Source organism: Macrobrachium rosenbergii, chromosome 2 (genome assembly GCF_040412425.1).
Source record: "Macrobrachium rosenbergii isolate ZJJX-2024 chromosome 2, ASM4041242v1, whole genome shotgun sequence".
NCBI lineage: Eukaryota > Metazoa > Arthropoda > Malacostraca > Decapoda > Palaemonidae > Macrobrachium > Macrobrachium rosenbergii.
This window is the reverse complement of record NC_089742.1, coordinates 23,517,654-23,535,719: the sequence shown is the minus strand read 5'-3', so window position 1 is coordinate 23,535,719 and position 18,066 is coordinate 23,517,654.

The following is an 18,066-nucleotide window of genomic DNA, read 5'->3' as shown; positions in this document are numbered from 1 at the left end:
ACTAGGAAGTTTTGTAGGGTGAATGACAGAAGCTTGGTAAGTCTGTGACATCATGGTTGGCGGTTTTGCCCACTTCTTAAACAGAATGAGTCTAGAAACACGCCTCAGAGCACTGGTCTGGCAGGTAGGAGAACTCCTCAAGGGGGTTTTTGAGGAGCCTCTAGGGGCCAACAAAATTTTTGGTGGACCGAGCAGCAGAAAGGGAAGAGGTAAAAGGGGTTATTTCTTGTGATATAGGACTTTTGGGGAACCCTCAGAGCCGAAGCCAGTGGTAAAAGGGTCTGTGCATGGGGTTGATGTGAATATCTTTATAGATACAAATGCCTCTGTTAGTTTGATGAATTATGAATTGTTCTGATCAGTGTTTTCTGATCGTTCTTTGAGGCCTGCTAAAGAGACAGTATGTGATGTGCAAGCAAATAGGTTACAGGTTTTCGGCTACATAAATGTGTGTTTATCTCTTGGGGGTAGAACTTTTACTGAACCATTTTTGGTTATACAAGGGCCTGCTTTGGGGAATACATTGTTACTGGGTCATCCAGCGTGTCGGAGACACAAAATCTCAGTTCATACAGGGGTATGCAGTATAACTGTTGGAGCACCTGGTGTTTTTGTACCTTACGAGGGAATGGATACAAGTAGAGTGGGTGATGATAATGGATCAGGTGTACATAAGGATTCGTGGGTGAATTCTGAACATGTTTCAGTGGGTAGGAAGTGTTATAAGGGGGTTTTGTCGGATGATGTGGTTCTAGGCCTGGTACGGTTTGTATGATGAAAGTTCATATGAAAGGTGTGCATAAACCCAGACAGGTGTGTGAGGGTGAGTGTAGCGAAAAGTTAAGGGGGTAGTGTGTACAGTTTCTACAAGCAATGTATCAAGTTCAGGGGATACCTGGATGGAGTTGCTAAACTGTAATGATTCAGTTCAGAACTATCGGAAGGGTACTTATGAGGTCGATTTTGTTGACTGGGTTAATGAAGATAATTCAGTTGCTATTGTCGGGGACGTGTGAATTTTCAGAAGCAGATTTACAGGCTAGGAGGCAGGTTTTTAGGGATCATTTAGCTAATGCTGATTTTAAAGAATATATTGAGGATGTGGAAGATGTTCTGGCTGAGTTTGCAGACATAGTCGCACTTAAAGGGGATAAGTTAGGGTTAACAAATGTGTTAGAACACAAGGTTCATTTAGAGGATAAGACTAAGCCTATTTTTGTTCCCTCATATAGGATTCCTTTTAAGGTTAGAGAGCATTTAAAGGAAGAGGTTGATAAGTGGGACGAGGAAGGCATTGTTAGGCCCAGTTCCTCGCCTTTTAATTTTCCGTTATTAGCAGTGCCTAAGAATGATGGTTCAGTCTGGGTTTGTGTGGACTTTAGGAAGCTGAACAAGAAAACCATTCCTGATCGTTACCCTGTGGCGTGTTTACCAGATTTATTTGTTGAGATTGGGGGCAAGAATATTTATTCTTCAATTGATCTGATGCAAGGGTACTTGCAAGTACCACTTAGTGAGGAGAGTCGAAAGTATACGGCTTTTTCTTTGCTGAAGGGACATTATGAGTTCACGCAGATGCCGTTTGGTTTATCAGGTAGTCCTATGACATTTATTAGGCTAGTGAATACAATTTTGCATGGCCTATTAGGGAAATCCATATTTGTCTATATGGATGAAATCTTAGTTGCCACTGATTCTGTAGAGGAACATTTAGAATTTCTTAGGGACGTTTTTAGGAGGCTTAGGTTAGCGGGTTTAAAGATAAAATTAGGTAAGTGTAATTTCCTGAAGAAGCAGATAGAATATTTGGGTCATGTCATTTCTAAAGAGGGCGTTAGAGCGAATGATGATAAAGTTAGGGCAATTGCAGATTTTCCTACTCCCAAGAAAAAGAAACAGATTTGGTCTTTCTTGGGCATGGCTGGATTTTTTCATAAATTTGTAAAGGGTTTTTCTTCTTTAGCATCTCCTTTGACAGATGTCCTGAGGGATGGTGTGCAGTTTGTATGGGGTAATGGACAGCAATCAGCCTTTCAGAATATTAAGGATGCTTTAGTTAATCCCCCAATGTTGAAGTTTCCTGATTTTGAGGGTCCTTTTGCTTTGGTAACAGATGCCAGTCACGATGGTATAGGGGCCTGTCTTATGCAGAAGTTCGATGGAAGACTCCATCTGATTGCATTTTACAGTAGGAAGTTTAAGACATGGGGTAGTAATGACCGGCTACAGTCGGTAGTGGACAAAGAGGCCTTTGCCGTAGTGTCTAGTTTGGTTCATTTTAAGATGTTATTGATGGGCAATCAAGTAGAGGTTCTTACAGATCATAAACCATTGTTGGGTCTTTTCAATAAGCCGGATCTTTCCCCTAAAAGAGTGAGGTGGTATTTGTTAATCAGGGATTTTGATGCCAAGCTTAGTTATATAAAGGGTAGACATAATGTTGCATGGACACCCTTAGTAGAAGTTTTTCTGATTCGGATGGTTCTCATGTATGTTATGTATCTGGAGATTGCATAGACTGGGATATTAGTTTAGTAGAATCTAAACAGGATGAGGATGAGATTTTGGCAGATGTAAAAGCGTTTCTTAGGGGGGAATTAGTTAGGAAGGGTTATAAGTTGCCTTTTGTGGGTCTTGAATTAGAGTGTAATTTGTTAGTTAGGAAGGTTAGATACAAACTGAGAAATAGTGAGGATCAGGGTGATATGATGCAAATAGTTGCCCCTAGGAGTTTAGTACCTACTGTTCTGGCTATTGTTCATTGTAGGTCTGCCAGTCCGCATTTGGGTATTGAGAAGACTTATCAGAATATACGGGGACAATTCTTTTGGAAGAATATGCTCCCGTCAGTGGAAGACTTTGTGAGAGGTTGTTCAGTTTGTAATGCGTGTAAGCCATCGAGGGTCTTTTCTTGTAAATTAGGTTCATTTCCTGTTCCCAGTAGACCATCTTCTAGGGTCCATATGGACCTGTTGTCCAATTTCTGTGAATCTAGTTATGGCTATAGACACCTGTTGGTGGTTGTTGACGAATTAACTAGGTTTGTAGAGATTTTTCCTTTGAAGCATAACACAGCAGAAGAGGTGGCAGTTGCATTGTTTAATAGGTATATTTGTCGTTATGGGGTTCCTGAGGTGCTGATTACAGATAATGGGAAGGAATTTGTGAACAAGACGTTAGTGTCTAGCGGATGTAATGGGCATTAGGAAAGTCACTATTATCCCCTATAGACCAGAAGCTAATGGGCTAGGTGAACCAGCAAATAGGAAGGTAATTGAGGCTCTCAGAATGACTGTAGGGGGGCAATGATGTAAATTGGGATGAATATATATTCCACAGGCTCAGCATAGCATCAATTCTATGGTTAGTGATACCATTGGAATGTCTCCCAATGAAGTGTGGGGTGCATTCGATTTATTACCTATTCCACTGGGTGATGATACTGTTACATTGCTGATCTCTACTGCTAAAGAGAGATATGTGCGTCTTGCCAAGAATCTTGAATTTAAAACTCAGGATATGGTTGACAGGAGGATGCAAAGCCAGATAGAGTCTAAATTGTTGGAGTGACAGTTTTTGTAAAATAAATTATAGGAATCAATTGAATTATAAACTAGGTCCTAAATTTGAGGGTCCTTTTCTGGTTGTAGAAGTAAAGAAGGGGAATAGATTTGTTGTTCAGGATGAAAATATGGGAGTGTCTCGGTTGACACAGTTATCTGAAATTAAAAAGACGGGTTAATGGGAATCTTGTGGGTTAATTCCTGTGATGTACTGTTGTTTCTGATCATTTTTTTTTCTTTCTCTCTCCTTTTTTTAATGGAGTTTTAAAGGGGTATGATTTGTGTTTTTTTTTTTTTTTACTGAGGAGGACGTCTGTCCGTAGAGTTATACAAATCTTTAATTGTTTGAGTTCACTTTTTTGCTGTTTTTTTCCTTTCTGCGTAAGTGCAGCAGTTCGGAGAAGTTATTTTTTGTGTGTGTTGCAATAATGTCTGAGAGGGGAAAAGTTACCTAAATTAGGTGCAAAATACCGTAGAGTTTTATAGATCTATGAGTTCCTCTTGTTTGTTTGTTTTTTTGCTTTTTTTTTTATTTTTTGTTTCTGGCTCTGGTAACTTATAGGTCGTGGCATGGGTTAATCCTGTAGTGATGCAGTAACTTTGAGTATAGAGTTTAAGGATATAGGTTCAGCATGGGGATGAGCCAGCTAATCCCAGAATAAAGATCAGTTGCTTAGGAATTTATTTGGCTGAGATGAATACCGGACGAAATCTGTCTGATCCATTGCGGGGTTGGTTAACCAAACTTAATGCTACAGCTGTTAGGGTCCAGGATAAGATTAAGAAGACTTTAACATGGCTTCCAAATTTAGGTTCTTCGACTTCTCAGGTTTCTTCTAGAAGGAGAAAGAGGGCTGCGCCATTGTTAATTGGAGCCATTCTGGTAATAGGAACGCTTGCTAGTATGTCAATTGCTAATTTGGTGAAAATTGAACAGGTATCGGCAGAATTAGCTAGCCAAGGTAAATCTTTGATAACTTTACTAGATAGTAATGAGGACTACAAGAAGGTTTTGAGACATTATGGACGTCTTTAAATGGGTTATTGGTCACAGTTGATAGGATGGGGGAGATTTAGATGTTACAATAGTTTTGTCTTTTTGTCAAACTACCCTGTTGAATATTGAGAAAGAAGCAGAATCCGTATTATCAGAAGTTCAAATACAGGTTAAGGCAAATTTTTGGAGATATTTTACTTCTCGGGTCTTTAGAATCAACTTTGATGAATGCAGAATATCTTATGGTTCACAGATAATTTTTACTGGGGCGAATTTGTATCGCTATTATGTTATTTTAAAAGTGAGTGTGTCTGATAGGGGGTTGCTTTTGGAAATTCCAGTTAGTAACTTGAAATCGTTTCATAGTTATATCATACGACCATTCCTTAGTGGTTTTAATGGTTCAGTATTAGTATGGGATAGTGAGGAGACTATGTACCTTTTAGGGGACAAGTTTCAATCCTCGGCTGTTAACTATAAGGCAGGATGTGTTTTAGTTCATGATAGATATATTTGTGACAGTAGTATCTTTACGCTCGTAAATGTTGTCTTGTTAGGATGTGAGATGTTAGTACATAACCAGATTCCTTCTGACTGACTTTCGAACGTTTCAACATAAGTACAAGGTGGCCTCTATGAAGACTTTCAGCGCGGTGTTCTGAAAGCGATGCGAGGTCTCCATGCAGTGCCATAATTCATCGGATACGTTTTGTCTACGAGGATCCCGCCTCTTCGATGCGGCGTGTAGACTGGTCACACCGAAGTTTCTAGTCCTGGACAAGAGTGATTTCAACTCTACTACTCATATCTTGATGCGGCATCTTCATGGGGAACATCAAGTTGTTCCGGTGCTACCTTTAAGGAGAGTGATCGCCACAATTCCACCACTTCTTCCAATGCCGGAAGACGAACCTTTCCCTGTGCCGAATCAGTACCTCATTATCACTACTTTATCGGTGATCGGGGCCTTTGTCGTCATACTCTTCATGAAGTTGGGTATTTGTCGTGTTTTAAAACATTGTGTGAGAAAACTCTCACCTGAAGATCAGCCTACCAGGTGTGTGGCTGTCCATTTAGCACTCGAATCTGGCAATTAATAATTGCTATTTCCCTAGTGCTGGGGCTAGAACTTCTTTGGGTGGCAGAGCATCTGAAAAGCTTATAGGTCACAAGTATTTTATGAATTACAATACACAGTAAATGTTTGATCAATAAGTGTGGCTAAAGCCATTCTGAAGAACCTTGAGAGGATGATTAGCTGTTGTCTGGTGCGTTTCCTAATTAGTAAAACTGTATGTCAGGTATTCTCAAGATGTGGGAACTTCCCTGCCTCGCAACAAGACTTTGTGAGTGCGTTCGCCAGAAATGTCCAGGTTCCGGTTAATTAGTTAGTAGGTGCGTTTCTTTTGGGCAGAGTCCCAGGGTGTGAAGGGATTAGTTATCACACAAATGATCATTCTGAAGACCAACACTGAACATTATTAAAAGTCTTCGGTGAAGACTCTGTGGTTCGAGACCTGCCAATTAAGACCGTGACCTTTGCTGTTTGGAGGTAGGTACCATTTTAGACTTCCCAAACTGTAAATTGTTTCTTTCATTTAACATATGTCTCACTTGTGTCACATTTATTACATTGTGTGTACCTTATAAGGGGCCATGGAGGAATTCCCGCATCTTTATTTTTATGCATTTGTTTAACAAGGGTTTTATTTGACTTCTTCAGATGTTTCGCGGAGGAAGAGGTGAAAATGTACTCATTGGGAATATATTGAACTTTGACTTATTTTGAACCTATAAATTATTTTGGGTAAAGCTTGTTTCTCTGTAGATCTGAGAGAGAGAGAGAGAGAGAGAGAGAGAGAGAGAGAGAGAGAGAGAGAGAGAGAGAATGCAGGTGTGTAGGTACAGATGTGCATTATCAGTAGCCTTTTTGATGCTGTCACTATCAAGCTACCACTTGATGGGACTTCTCGACTTTGTAGAAAAAGGTAAGCAATGAAATTTCCTCTTGACTGGGTAACAGATATACAGTGTATATATATATATATATATATATATATATATATATATATATATATATATATATATATATATATATATGAATCTGAGCCACAAGTGTCGTTAATATCAAATTCACTGTACCCTGGCATTAACTTACAAGAAAGGGAAATTATAAATAAGTGCTTCGTCTACGGTAGGATTCGAACCGATGCTTGCTTCAGAAACAACGAGAGAGAGTGACTGGGCCTTGAAGAGAGATATAAGTTGTTACCGACTCTGCAGTACATATACTTGTCGAATTCAGTTCTGTACTTCAAATGGATATCAACGTATCTCCATGATAGCTGGTTGGTACTTTTGTAACATGTGGCTAATCATGAATTTCTGTCTCGTTCCCGCCTGACATTGTTTTTTTTTTTATTTACAAATATTAAGCCATGAATATCATTTAATATCTTATTCATTATGCCTTGGGAATAGCTTACACGAAAGGGGAATTAATTCCCCTTGGGTGTAAGTTACTCCCATGGTCTAGTGAATTCGATTAATATATAGACTTAATTTATAGTCATAACAGTATAAGAAAACAGTCTTGTGTTGAAAATTTTATTAAATGACTGAATGTGATGTCACTTGCACCATAAATAAGTTAAAGACAAATTCAGCCTCTGATATATCATGAACAGATATGGAAAAACCTTGAAAAGTTTTTCAGATTACATAAAATTGCACAGATTCACTCTCATCGCTAACATTTCGTGGCATTTCTGTACAATAAAGTCCTTCGTCCGATTTCAGACAGATTTTTCTAAGTCAGATAATCTGGTGAAAATACAAATCCAAATCACATTTACTCATTTGTAATTATAAATAATCGAGAAGAACATATTCTATCATACAATTTACTTAGATTACTGTATTATTCAGGTAAATAATATATTCGATTCTTGATAAATTGCGGACTTTTATTAAAGGCCATTATTCATATATATATATATATATATATATATATATATATATATATATATATATATATATATATATATATATATATATATATATATATATATATATATATATATATATATATATATATATATATATATATATATATATATATATATATATATATATATATATATATATATATATATATATATATATATATATATATATATATATATATATATATATATACACACATATATACAGTATATATATGTGTGTATATATATAATTTGTTTATTAGAAAATGTAAGATGAAATTATATACCAAACGGTGTCATGAAATGTCCGTTTCTTGATTACGTTCATCAGTTTTCCTCATAAATCCTTTTGTGATATCTGACGTGTATGGAATTCCCTTCATTATGTTTGACATATTTCATACCCTTTCATCCCGTTATCTTCGAATTGCGAAGACAGCTTTTATATCATCCATGTCTCAGTGTCACTGACCCTTGATGTCAGGAGAGAAAATTACCATACTTGTTAAACATGAAAATTGCTGATGCAATTCTGAATAAATGTGCAAACAGTTACTGATGTTCGTTTCTTAAATTTCCTTTAGTGAGTTTAGCGGTGGTTTTTGTTTTGTTTTGGCGTTTAACTGATGAAATTGTAAGTTGTATTAAACTAAAATTTGTCAGTAATATATAAAATACAAAGGAATACTATATTTTTCACAACCACCCTTCAACATCGACGACAAAGATGTATGTATCAAAATGTCCTTCGGAGTGTTATTGAGAAAGTTTACCATAATTGCGTACTGAGTATGTTTAATGTATTTTCCATTGATGCGGTTTCTTTTGTAAAATAAATCACGTGGTAGAAATCAGTTCAAAGCGTTATTATGACACAGTGTCAGTGGGAAATATCTTAAACTTATTCAGTATACATCTTGGGGTAGAATTTCTCAAAAATACTCCGAAGGGCATTTTTAATGCGTCCAGGTTTGTCGTCTTTGTTGAAGGGCTTTTGTCAAAAATAATGTGTTTCACGGAAAGATTTCCAGTTATTACAACTGAATATGCTTAGTATTATTCACACCAACACACACATATATATATCTATGTGTATATATGTATATATATATATATATATATATATATATATATATATATATATATATATATACATACACACACACACACACACACACACACATATATATATATATATATATATATATATATATATATATATATATATATATATATATATATATATATTTAAACATACATCCATACATACATACATATATATTTGTGCACTGGCACGTAGTGAAATGCCAGGAAAAAAATCTCAATGTTGAACACATCACGAATACCTTGTCGTAGTTAACAAACGCCGTTATGTCGGTATTCTGTCATTCCTGTCTCGTAAATCATACGGTCAGACCAGCCTCATTTTATGTGATTCTTGGAATGTTTCCGTTAACGGCCAAAAGGAAGACCCATTTCCTCTTTATTGCTCTAGGTTTATTGTGATTGGTTTTACACTTTTTTTTTTAGAACCACGAGTTTTAGTAGTATTCGACCACAAAAAAAGATGATTTTTGTAATAGATTACTTTCATAAGTTTCGCTTCGTTTGTAGGTTTACTTATTTCGTATTTATCACGTTTTTTGACTCGAGTATTACAGTTTTTATTTTTAATCCTGTTCATTATATACACACGTTTTTATTGAGTGAGAATCATGATATGGGAAGAATTACGTACTCCACAGTAATAGAAAATGAAATATGTGCTCGCATGTAATGTATGACTCCTTTAATAAGTGTGATGATCAACGGTTTTCATATAAGTGTTTCCTTTCGTCATTTTATCATTCATTTTCCTGCTAACATATTTAATTTTAAGCTCGAAAAACCAGGGTTAATGGCATCCTGCATTAAGCCTCTTAAAGACAGTTTTTCAATGTCTGATATTACAGGTTGCGTACGTTCAATGGGAAAATAAACGAGCACAGAACGTAAAATAACAAGTGACAATAAAGATTATTATTATTATTATTATTATTATTATTATTATTATTATTATTATTATTATTATTATTATTATTATCCAAATGTTTCACAATGGAAACTTTGATTTTCAAAGGTTGATCATTTACGGTCCTGAGTAGGGGAATGGTTCTTTCCTTTGAATGGCCCTTTAATTAAAAACAATTTTTGCTGCAGTGGTCTAGTGCCTTCGTTGATTTAACGAAGAGAGCTGGCGATACAACTGTTGATAAATAATTGAGGGAACTCTTTCAAATACAGTGAAACAGAAAGAGACCGAAACGGTAGGCTTGCTCAAATGTAGCTTAGGCATTGCAAGAACAAAAGAAGTCAGTGGAAACACATCAGTTCCAAATCCTGAAAGTGGGGAGTTATTCTTTTAAAGCATAGAGTAATAGAGTAATAAAATTTTGCTTTAGATTTTCCTAAATATTAAACACTGAAGAGTAAAGCCACTCTTTATTAACTGATTTGTCTATTGGGAGTCAATAGAAGTCAATAAATTTTGATATAATAGTGGCTTTTTTTGATACTTGAAATTGTGTTTTCATTCTACCTAAATTTTAATCCGGTTTCTTTGCGTTCGGATTTCTTCTTGTCACAGTCAGTTGTTATTTTTCATCATAAAAGCAACCTTTCTTAACTGAATATGAAAGACTGAAAAGAGAGAGACTCGGAGTGTTTTTCCACTCTACAAAATACAAGAAAATACAAGAATGAAGCATGAATGCATTGCTCTTTTGGTATTTAACTAGCTGTATATATTTTGCTATATTTATTAGCAGTCTCATGCCTAGTGAAAACTTGGATAAATGTTCACACACAAACCCATGTTAACAGTCAACCTGCGTATTGAAATGTCACTCAACAGGACGGACTGACGTATCAGATCAACTTTTACAGGTAAAGCGCATGTAAGACAGAGTGCACATGCTATTCTCGGCTGGATGTCAGTTAGTACCGCTTTTTCTTGCTGGGAAAATCGGTCTGATTTTGAGTTGGAACACCAAGCTCTTTGGAGCTGTTTACACAAACATGAAAACCGAACTCTGACCTTCCAGCATCCTTTTTGCATTTTATGAAGGGGAGGTGAACGGGACAGCGATGAGAGAATTCGGTTTCAGAAAGGGCCCTTTGGGTGTCAATTTCGGCATTTTACGTCGTCCATGTTTTTAAATCTTCAAAGAGTTTTCCATAAAGGTAAATGGAAAAATATTAATTTCATAAGAAAGCCAGTAAAGAAAATATAGGAAAATTTATTTTGGGATAAAAGATGACAATTCTGTATAAACATAATCTGATATTGATTATGACCAGAATTTAATTACAGTAGCTATTTAGCCGAAGTCTGAAATACAGAAAATCAGTGTTTATGTACATCTGATTTTTTTTCCAACGTTTCATATTACATTCAAACCACATACATGGCTCCTTCCGTGGTTTAGTGTATAGATGATAGTGAAGGTCTTTTTTTTTTTTTTTTTTTTTTTTTTTGCTGTCCCTTTGGTTTTCCCTGTATTGCGTTCTGCCTTTTCTGGCTTTATACAAACTTTCCTAACTTTTAACTTGCTTATTTTCTCCTTATTTGAGAAAACACCAGTAATCTCGATAAACTAATTTATAATCAAAGCCCCCCCCACAAAAAAAAATTTGATAACTTATATACACAGAAAAAAGAACAATTATCTTATCATAATTTCAGAAAATATTGAGTCACTCAAAAGAACCGACTACCGCATTTTTAAAGTTGTCTCTCGGAATCTCAGAAGAAATATTTCGTTATTCTTCCATTTTAAAACTAGATAAAACTTAACTAGGTAATTTTTTTCTGCTTTGACTGTACAATTTATAAGTAATGGAATAATTAAATACGAGATCGAGCGGATGCCTGTCCCCATAAACGATCGGGGAGAGAGAGAGAGAGAGAGAGAGAGAGAGAGAGAGAGAGAGGGGAGAGGAGAGGAGGGGGCGGCGGGAGTGGGGAATATTTAATGGTTAGTTTACACTCAGTGGAGCGAAGATTACCTCGTCGAGGTCCTAAACTCAGTGGAGCGACGATTACCTCGTCGAGGTCCTACCTTTGCGATGGTATTCATTTTGTTGAAGGAATGAATACTCACTTATAGAGTTTTTCCTCTCTTCTTTCTCCACCCTATCAGTGCCCCACAGTGGTTGACTAACAACCAGGTACATATTTCACTACTTAATCAACAGAGGCATAAGTGCTGTACATTTATCGTACGCTCCTATTCCTATTTCATCGTCGACCCGTGTTCGTATCTCGACGACGGGTCGTCCAGTTGTGAGCTAGACGTCCCACAACGAAACACTTGAGAGAGAGAGAGAGAGAGAGAGAGAGAGTTATTTGAGAAAGTCTGTAGCATACGTGATATCAAACTTCTGGTGATGAAAGCAAAGTTAAGGCCTAATTGACCCATAGTTATAAAATTCTCTCTCTCTCTCTCTTTCTCTCTCTACATTCATTTATTCCTAGTCTTTATAGAGGCAGAAAAAGGCCTCTCTCTCTCTCTCTCTCTCTCTCTCTCTCTCTCTCTCTCTCTCTCACACACACAGTAGAAATTCAATTTTCATAATTACTTACATTTACACAGTGATCAAGAAGAATGGCTATCAAACCAATTCTTTTCTTTCCACGTCGTGAATTATTTCCACATTTGATAAACTGAGTAACAAATCCATGCTCAATATGTCACCGTTGCCTTCACCCCAGCAATCTTCGTCCAGAATATGTCATCGTGGCGTTAAAACCGGCCATCTCCAACTAGCATGCGTTTAGAATAGAATCATTACAGCGGTATAAGAGGCTCCAGACGACGGATCTCTGTGATATTATCTGAAAGCAATAATCTGTTTTCGTAATCTTGGATGATTATGGAGAAAATTATATCACGAATTACTATTTCAATATTCAGCGCCGTTTGCTTTGCAAAAAAACGTAAGTTGCTTAAGACAAAAGCTATCATTATCACACGATTATAATGCATTTGATACGCACATCGCTCCTGAACGTTTTGAATGGCATGTACAGATGTTCTTAGCGTTCATTCTCAAATGTGTGCGTGGAAGACTTGCTGTAATCCAGGTTTTTATTTTTTCAGATAAATCACTTTTATGTTTGAATAATTTAAATAATTAATTTTCTCTGTTCGTTGTGTCACCACAGCAAAATAACATTTGTAAATATAGCTAAAAGTACCACAGGCGACAATAAAAAAATATGTTATTGTAAAATTATTTTTTCCAGAGGTCATTAGAAGTAAAAAAAAAAAAAAACTTATTTTGCACAGATTCAAAGAATACGTGTAAAAGGAAGGTTATAAGGGCAAGAAAAAACTACAGTAAGTTCCAAGGATTGGCCGTAAATTGGAAGAACTCTTCCTTTGACGAGTTTGTAATTTTCTCAATGACCTTCAAGTAAAGATGTAAAAATACGCTTTTTATTATTAAAAGCTACATCAGTGAATTATAGTAGCATTTTATTATCTTACTTTTAAAGCAATGAGCTGAAAGAACCAAGAAAAGTAGGTGAATGCCCATGCAATATTGTCGCGAATTTTCTACAGAATCATTTATCTGCATCTAATTTTAAATATTTTCCATTTTTTTGCAGGTATTCTGCCTCCGGAATTCGTGTTCCACAGAAAAATTTCGACAGATAACGTAGAAGGCAGAATATTTCAGGTAATTTTTAAAAATATCAATAGTTTCTTTCTTAATCATTCTATGGTCATTCTTTGCAGTTTAAATGAAGTAATCCATTCATGTTTACATGCTTGAAAACCACAAATATGCACGACTTTGATATCGCCACCACTATAAAAACATGACTTCTTGACATGCCTGAAAACCTATACTTTGGTTACTTGATCTATAAGAACACTTCCAGCGACCAAAAGTTAAGTATATCTTAGTTTAACCAGACCACTGAGCTGATTAACAGCTCTCCTAGGGCTGGCCCGAAGGATTAGATTTATTTTACGTGGCTATGAACTAACTGGTTACCTAGCAACGGGACCTACAGCTTATTGTGGAATCCGAACCACATTATAGCGAGAAATGAATTTCCATCACCAGAAATAAATTCCTCTAATTCTTCATTAGCCGATCGGAGAGTCGAACGCTGGGCCAACTGCGTGCTAGCCGAGAGCTCTACCCACCCCTCCAATGAAGAACTAAAAGGGTATGTGTAACGTTATTGGGTCTCAGTTTCCCGTTAAATATCGAGATGTAGTCTAAACGTCCCTGGTAAATTTTAATTTGGAATTTGAAGTTGAAAATTACTTATTGAGGAGTGTCTTTCTCTTTTATAACTCCTTTCAGAAGTGGAACTCTTCCTTACCAATTTTTTTACAACACAAAACATATATCCATGGCTGAGATGCCGCATGTTGTCTAGGATCAATTAACTTTCAGAGAGTTCTTATATCATTGCTTGAAAGTCATCAAGTTCCGAATATCAAGATTTTTTGCTTTTTAGTAATAAAATTTTTGAGCTAAATTCCTGTTTAACCAAGCTTCAGTTCGCGTCCATTGAAGAGGGGCTGTGGTCTCATTACTGTTCATTATTTTCTGCCCTTCTGTTCATTTAGCACTTAACGAATAACACAGAAAGTAAGTTTATCAGCATACCAGTAAAATTAATCACTCTTTTCTCTTACCTGACTCTTAGATAATGTTCCACTCTTCGATATGCGCTCATATGAACAATGAAATATCATTGCATACTTTATTCGCTCATGTTGTTTTGCACTGTCAGTCTATCGATTTTCTCATGATTTTTTGGTGGCCGAACTTTAAAAGTTACGTGCATTAGCTATAAGAAGTACTTCATCATCTTCGTTTTTATTATTATTATTATTATTATTATTATTATTATTATTATTATTATTATTATTATTTTAGACCCTCTTTTATTATTACTGTATTAGAATTTATTTTATTACTTTTCTATTATTATTCTATTTTCTATTGATATTCATGAGAATATTGGAAGTCTTTTTTATCAATCAGAAATCGTTCTCTGGGTTCAGGTTCTATTGTAGGTACCGTCGACATGTTTCGACCAGCTCGTTGGTTACCAACCCGAGCACCTTGTTTTTCAGAACGTCCAGAGGATGACCAACGAGCTGGTCGAAACATTGTCTTTATTTCTGATTTGATATTTTAATAAAAGACTTTCAAGATTCCGCACACTGTCCTTTTCCAACATGAATATCGGCCAGTTACTGACTAACATCGCTGAGCCTGAAAAGCGAATCATAAGGAGGATAGAAAAGACACTATATAAGATAAATTCGCATAATACAGCCATCCTTTTTAATATTATTATTATTATTATTATTATTATTATTATTATTATTATTATTACTGATGAGTTTTTATTACTCTATTATTATTCTATTTTCTATTGATGAGTTTATCTATTACTCCTTAATTATTTACTTTTTAAAGTAGCATCAAATTGTCTTTTATTTCATGAAATACAGTAGAATGTCCAATACTATACCAATTTTCTAGTAAGGGACAGAATATCCCTATAGTATTAATATTATAATCAGTGCCAATATTATTTTTTATTATTAATGATTTGCTAATGAACGAGAGGTGGAGCATGAAGCAGAATAAGTTGAAGAGGTTGGAGAGCCGGGATTTTAAGAAACCAATAGGAAGCAAAGATATCTATCTTTGTCCCCATCTAACTTTGGTCCAACGAAAGCGAGAAAATGGACGCAAAGGAGAAAGAAGAAGATTGGGTTTTAACCTTGAAGATGGAAGATTCTAAGAATTGAGTGGAGAAAAAATTTGGAAGATTTTTTATTATTATTATTATTATTATTTTATTTTTTTTTTTTTGCGGGGAGTCGTTTCCTTCACGCATATTTTTGTTGATAATGGTAAACGTGAGACGCATTTTTAGTTAGTTTTCTTATTTCATATACTTTACTAGCGTTTCTACGACGTCTGTTGTATATCCTCACAATATCTAAATAGCCTGACATGAAAACATCAAAATACCTAACGGCCTCAACCCTGAATACTGGATACATAGAATCGCCATCATAAGGCACAAATGAAGAGTGACGTGGAGACGTAGAACAAATGGTATGGAATCAAGAGTGATGTCTGAATTCCAGGAGCAGAGTGGGTTAGTGAGAGAGACTACGTCACCGAGCAAATTCAAGTGCATAAAATCAGTAATTCTTGCAGAAAGGAAGGAATTTCAAGTAATTGCTTGTGTATCTGACAGATGCCATTCTTTCGTTTATTCTCTCTGCTTGCTCTCATATCATATATGAGTTCTGTACTTGGGATCATGGATTTACAAGGTAATGGTATTATAGGATTATTGTAACTAAATGCGTGGATAATATGAATATTAATTAGAACAACAGCAACAATAATAATAATTCAAATTATATCATTTAAAATACACCTGATTTGTGCATTTTAACATAGCTAAAATGAGTCATCCTAAAGTATTTTAACAAGAGTAATAGTGATGGCAAAAGTAACATAAACAATCTTAATCCAGGATAATTTGATTATTTTTGTTGTCGCATGTGTTGCTGAAAGCCTTTTTCATAATGTAACTAGTATCGACATCCTGTTATGAATTAGTTATTAAAGTTATTACACTTCTCTAATATGCATCATTTGTAAGTCAAGGATCTTCACATTTTATTAATGAAAGATGTTGAATATTATATTATTAGCTTTGGCCACTAAATTTAAAACAGGTGATGGTCTATTGATAATGATTTTTATTGCTTAGATAATTTCATTAGATTTACTATAAAAAAATATATGAAACTGTACAAGTTTCAAGTTGTCGGTACTCCAGTAGGTGGTTACCGTCAATAAATCAGTGTTACGTGAGAACCGGGCAGTGAACGGTAAAATTTAAAAGCAGTTAGTTCTAATCTTATGTGTTAGAAAAAATGAAAGAGGAAAAATATTTCTTAATAATTAAAGTAGATCCCATTGGGGGATAGTGCCGTCAGTGCGACTCATGCGGTGCGCTGTAGGCATTACTTAAGATCTTTTTTGCAGCGCCCCTTCGGTCCCTAGCTGCAACCCCTTTCATCCTCTTACTGTACCCCTGTTCCTATTCTGTTTCTTCCATCTTACTTTCCACCCTCTCCTAACAATTGTTTTACAGTGCAAACTGTGAGATATTCCTCCTGTTACACCTTTGGAACCTTTTTGCTCTCAATTTCCGTTTCAGCGTTGAATGACCTCATAGGTTCCAGCGCTTGCCCTTTGGCCTAAATTCTATAGTCTATTCTATTCTTAAATTAGAATGTTAACAATTAAGAGAATAAGTGAAACTCATTGACGAATTCAGATTCATACCGATGATTCGTATAGATAGATGTGTCTTATTATCGCAATGAACTTGATTGAATTATTAGCGCAGTGAACTTAGTTAATATATCCAAGGGACTGTATTGTTTTGTTACAGGTAATGAAATGGGAAAAGGCACGTTAAAAGAAGAAGAAGAAGAAGAAGAAGGTAATGCTTTTTATTGAAGGGATGCAGATGAATGATGGAACATGGAAATTGATGCAGGAAGACTGAAACACTGACAGATTTAAATTTTTGACGTATAGATATCAAAAGAACTTAATATGATGGTAGTCTAGTGAGAGATTTGTCTTTTTTTTTCATGGTAATATTTTTTCATAACTAGACGTGTAAGCGAGCTAAACTTAAATAGACTGGGTATTACGGCAATGCATTTTGATGGAAAGCCACTGTTGTTTTACATCATAAGTTTTAAATAGTGGTCAGAAAATTGTCCCAGAAAATGTGGTTTTGGGAAACTTGGTATCGAAAATCTGATCTTGGAAAATTCGGTCTCAACTTTTGAATGCTACCACAAAGTGCTCTCCCGAAATCGATCTTCACTTTCTTGAGATTTAAATTTGGCAATAGATCTTTGAGTTTCATAAAAGCTGTATCATTTGTAGCTTTTGTTTTGTCAGGTAATAATATAAATGCAAGAGGAAAGGCTTTTCCATGGATATTAACATGTATAATCAGAACTTAACACCATCCACTTTGAGAAACTTCAAAAGTATCATCAGTTCCTAAATACAATGAACTTTGCGGATCATTAAGTCCCTTGTCTGAAGCAAATATTAAAATTATTTTGTCATCGTCAATTCAATTGTCACTTTGTAAAAAGAAAATTATATCATCACTCAAAACACGAAAGACCTGTGGCACTTCAAATCCAGTAAGAGTTAAAGGTAACGAAGGTTCACCAAAAGCTTTATTTCGCCAAATTACTATCTACCTTGAAATCGCTGGTAAACTCGGTATTTCACATCTTGCATTTTCATCAAGTTTATTAAAATCGTTCTTGTGCTAGATGATTCGCCGCTTTGATTTTCAAACTTTTTTTCTGGTATAGAATTTCGAGCTTCTACTATGGCTGATGTAGTAGAATGATTATGAGCGTCGATTTTCATA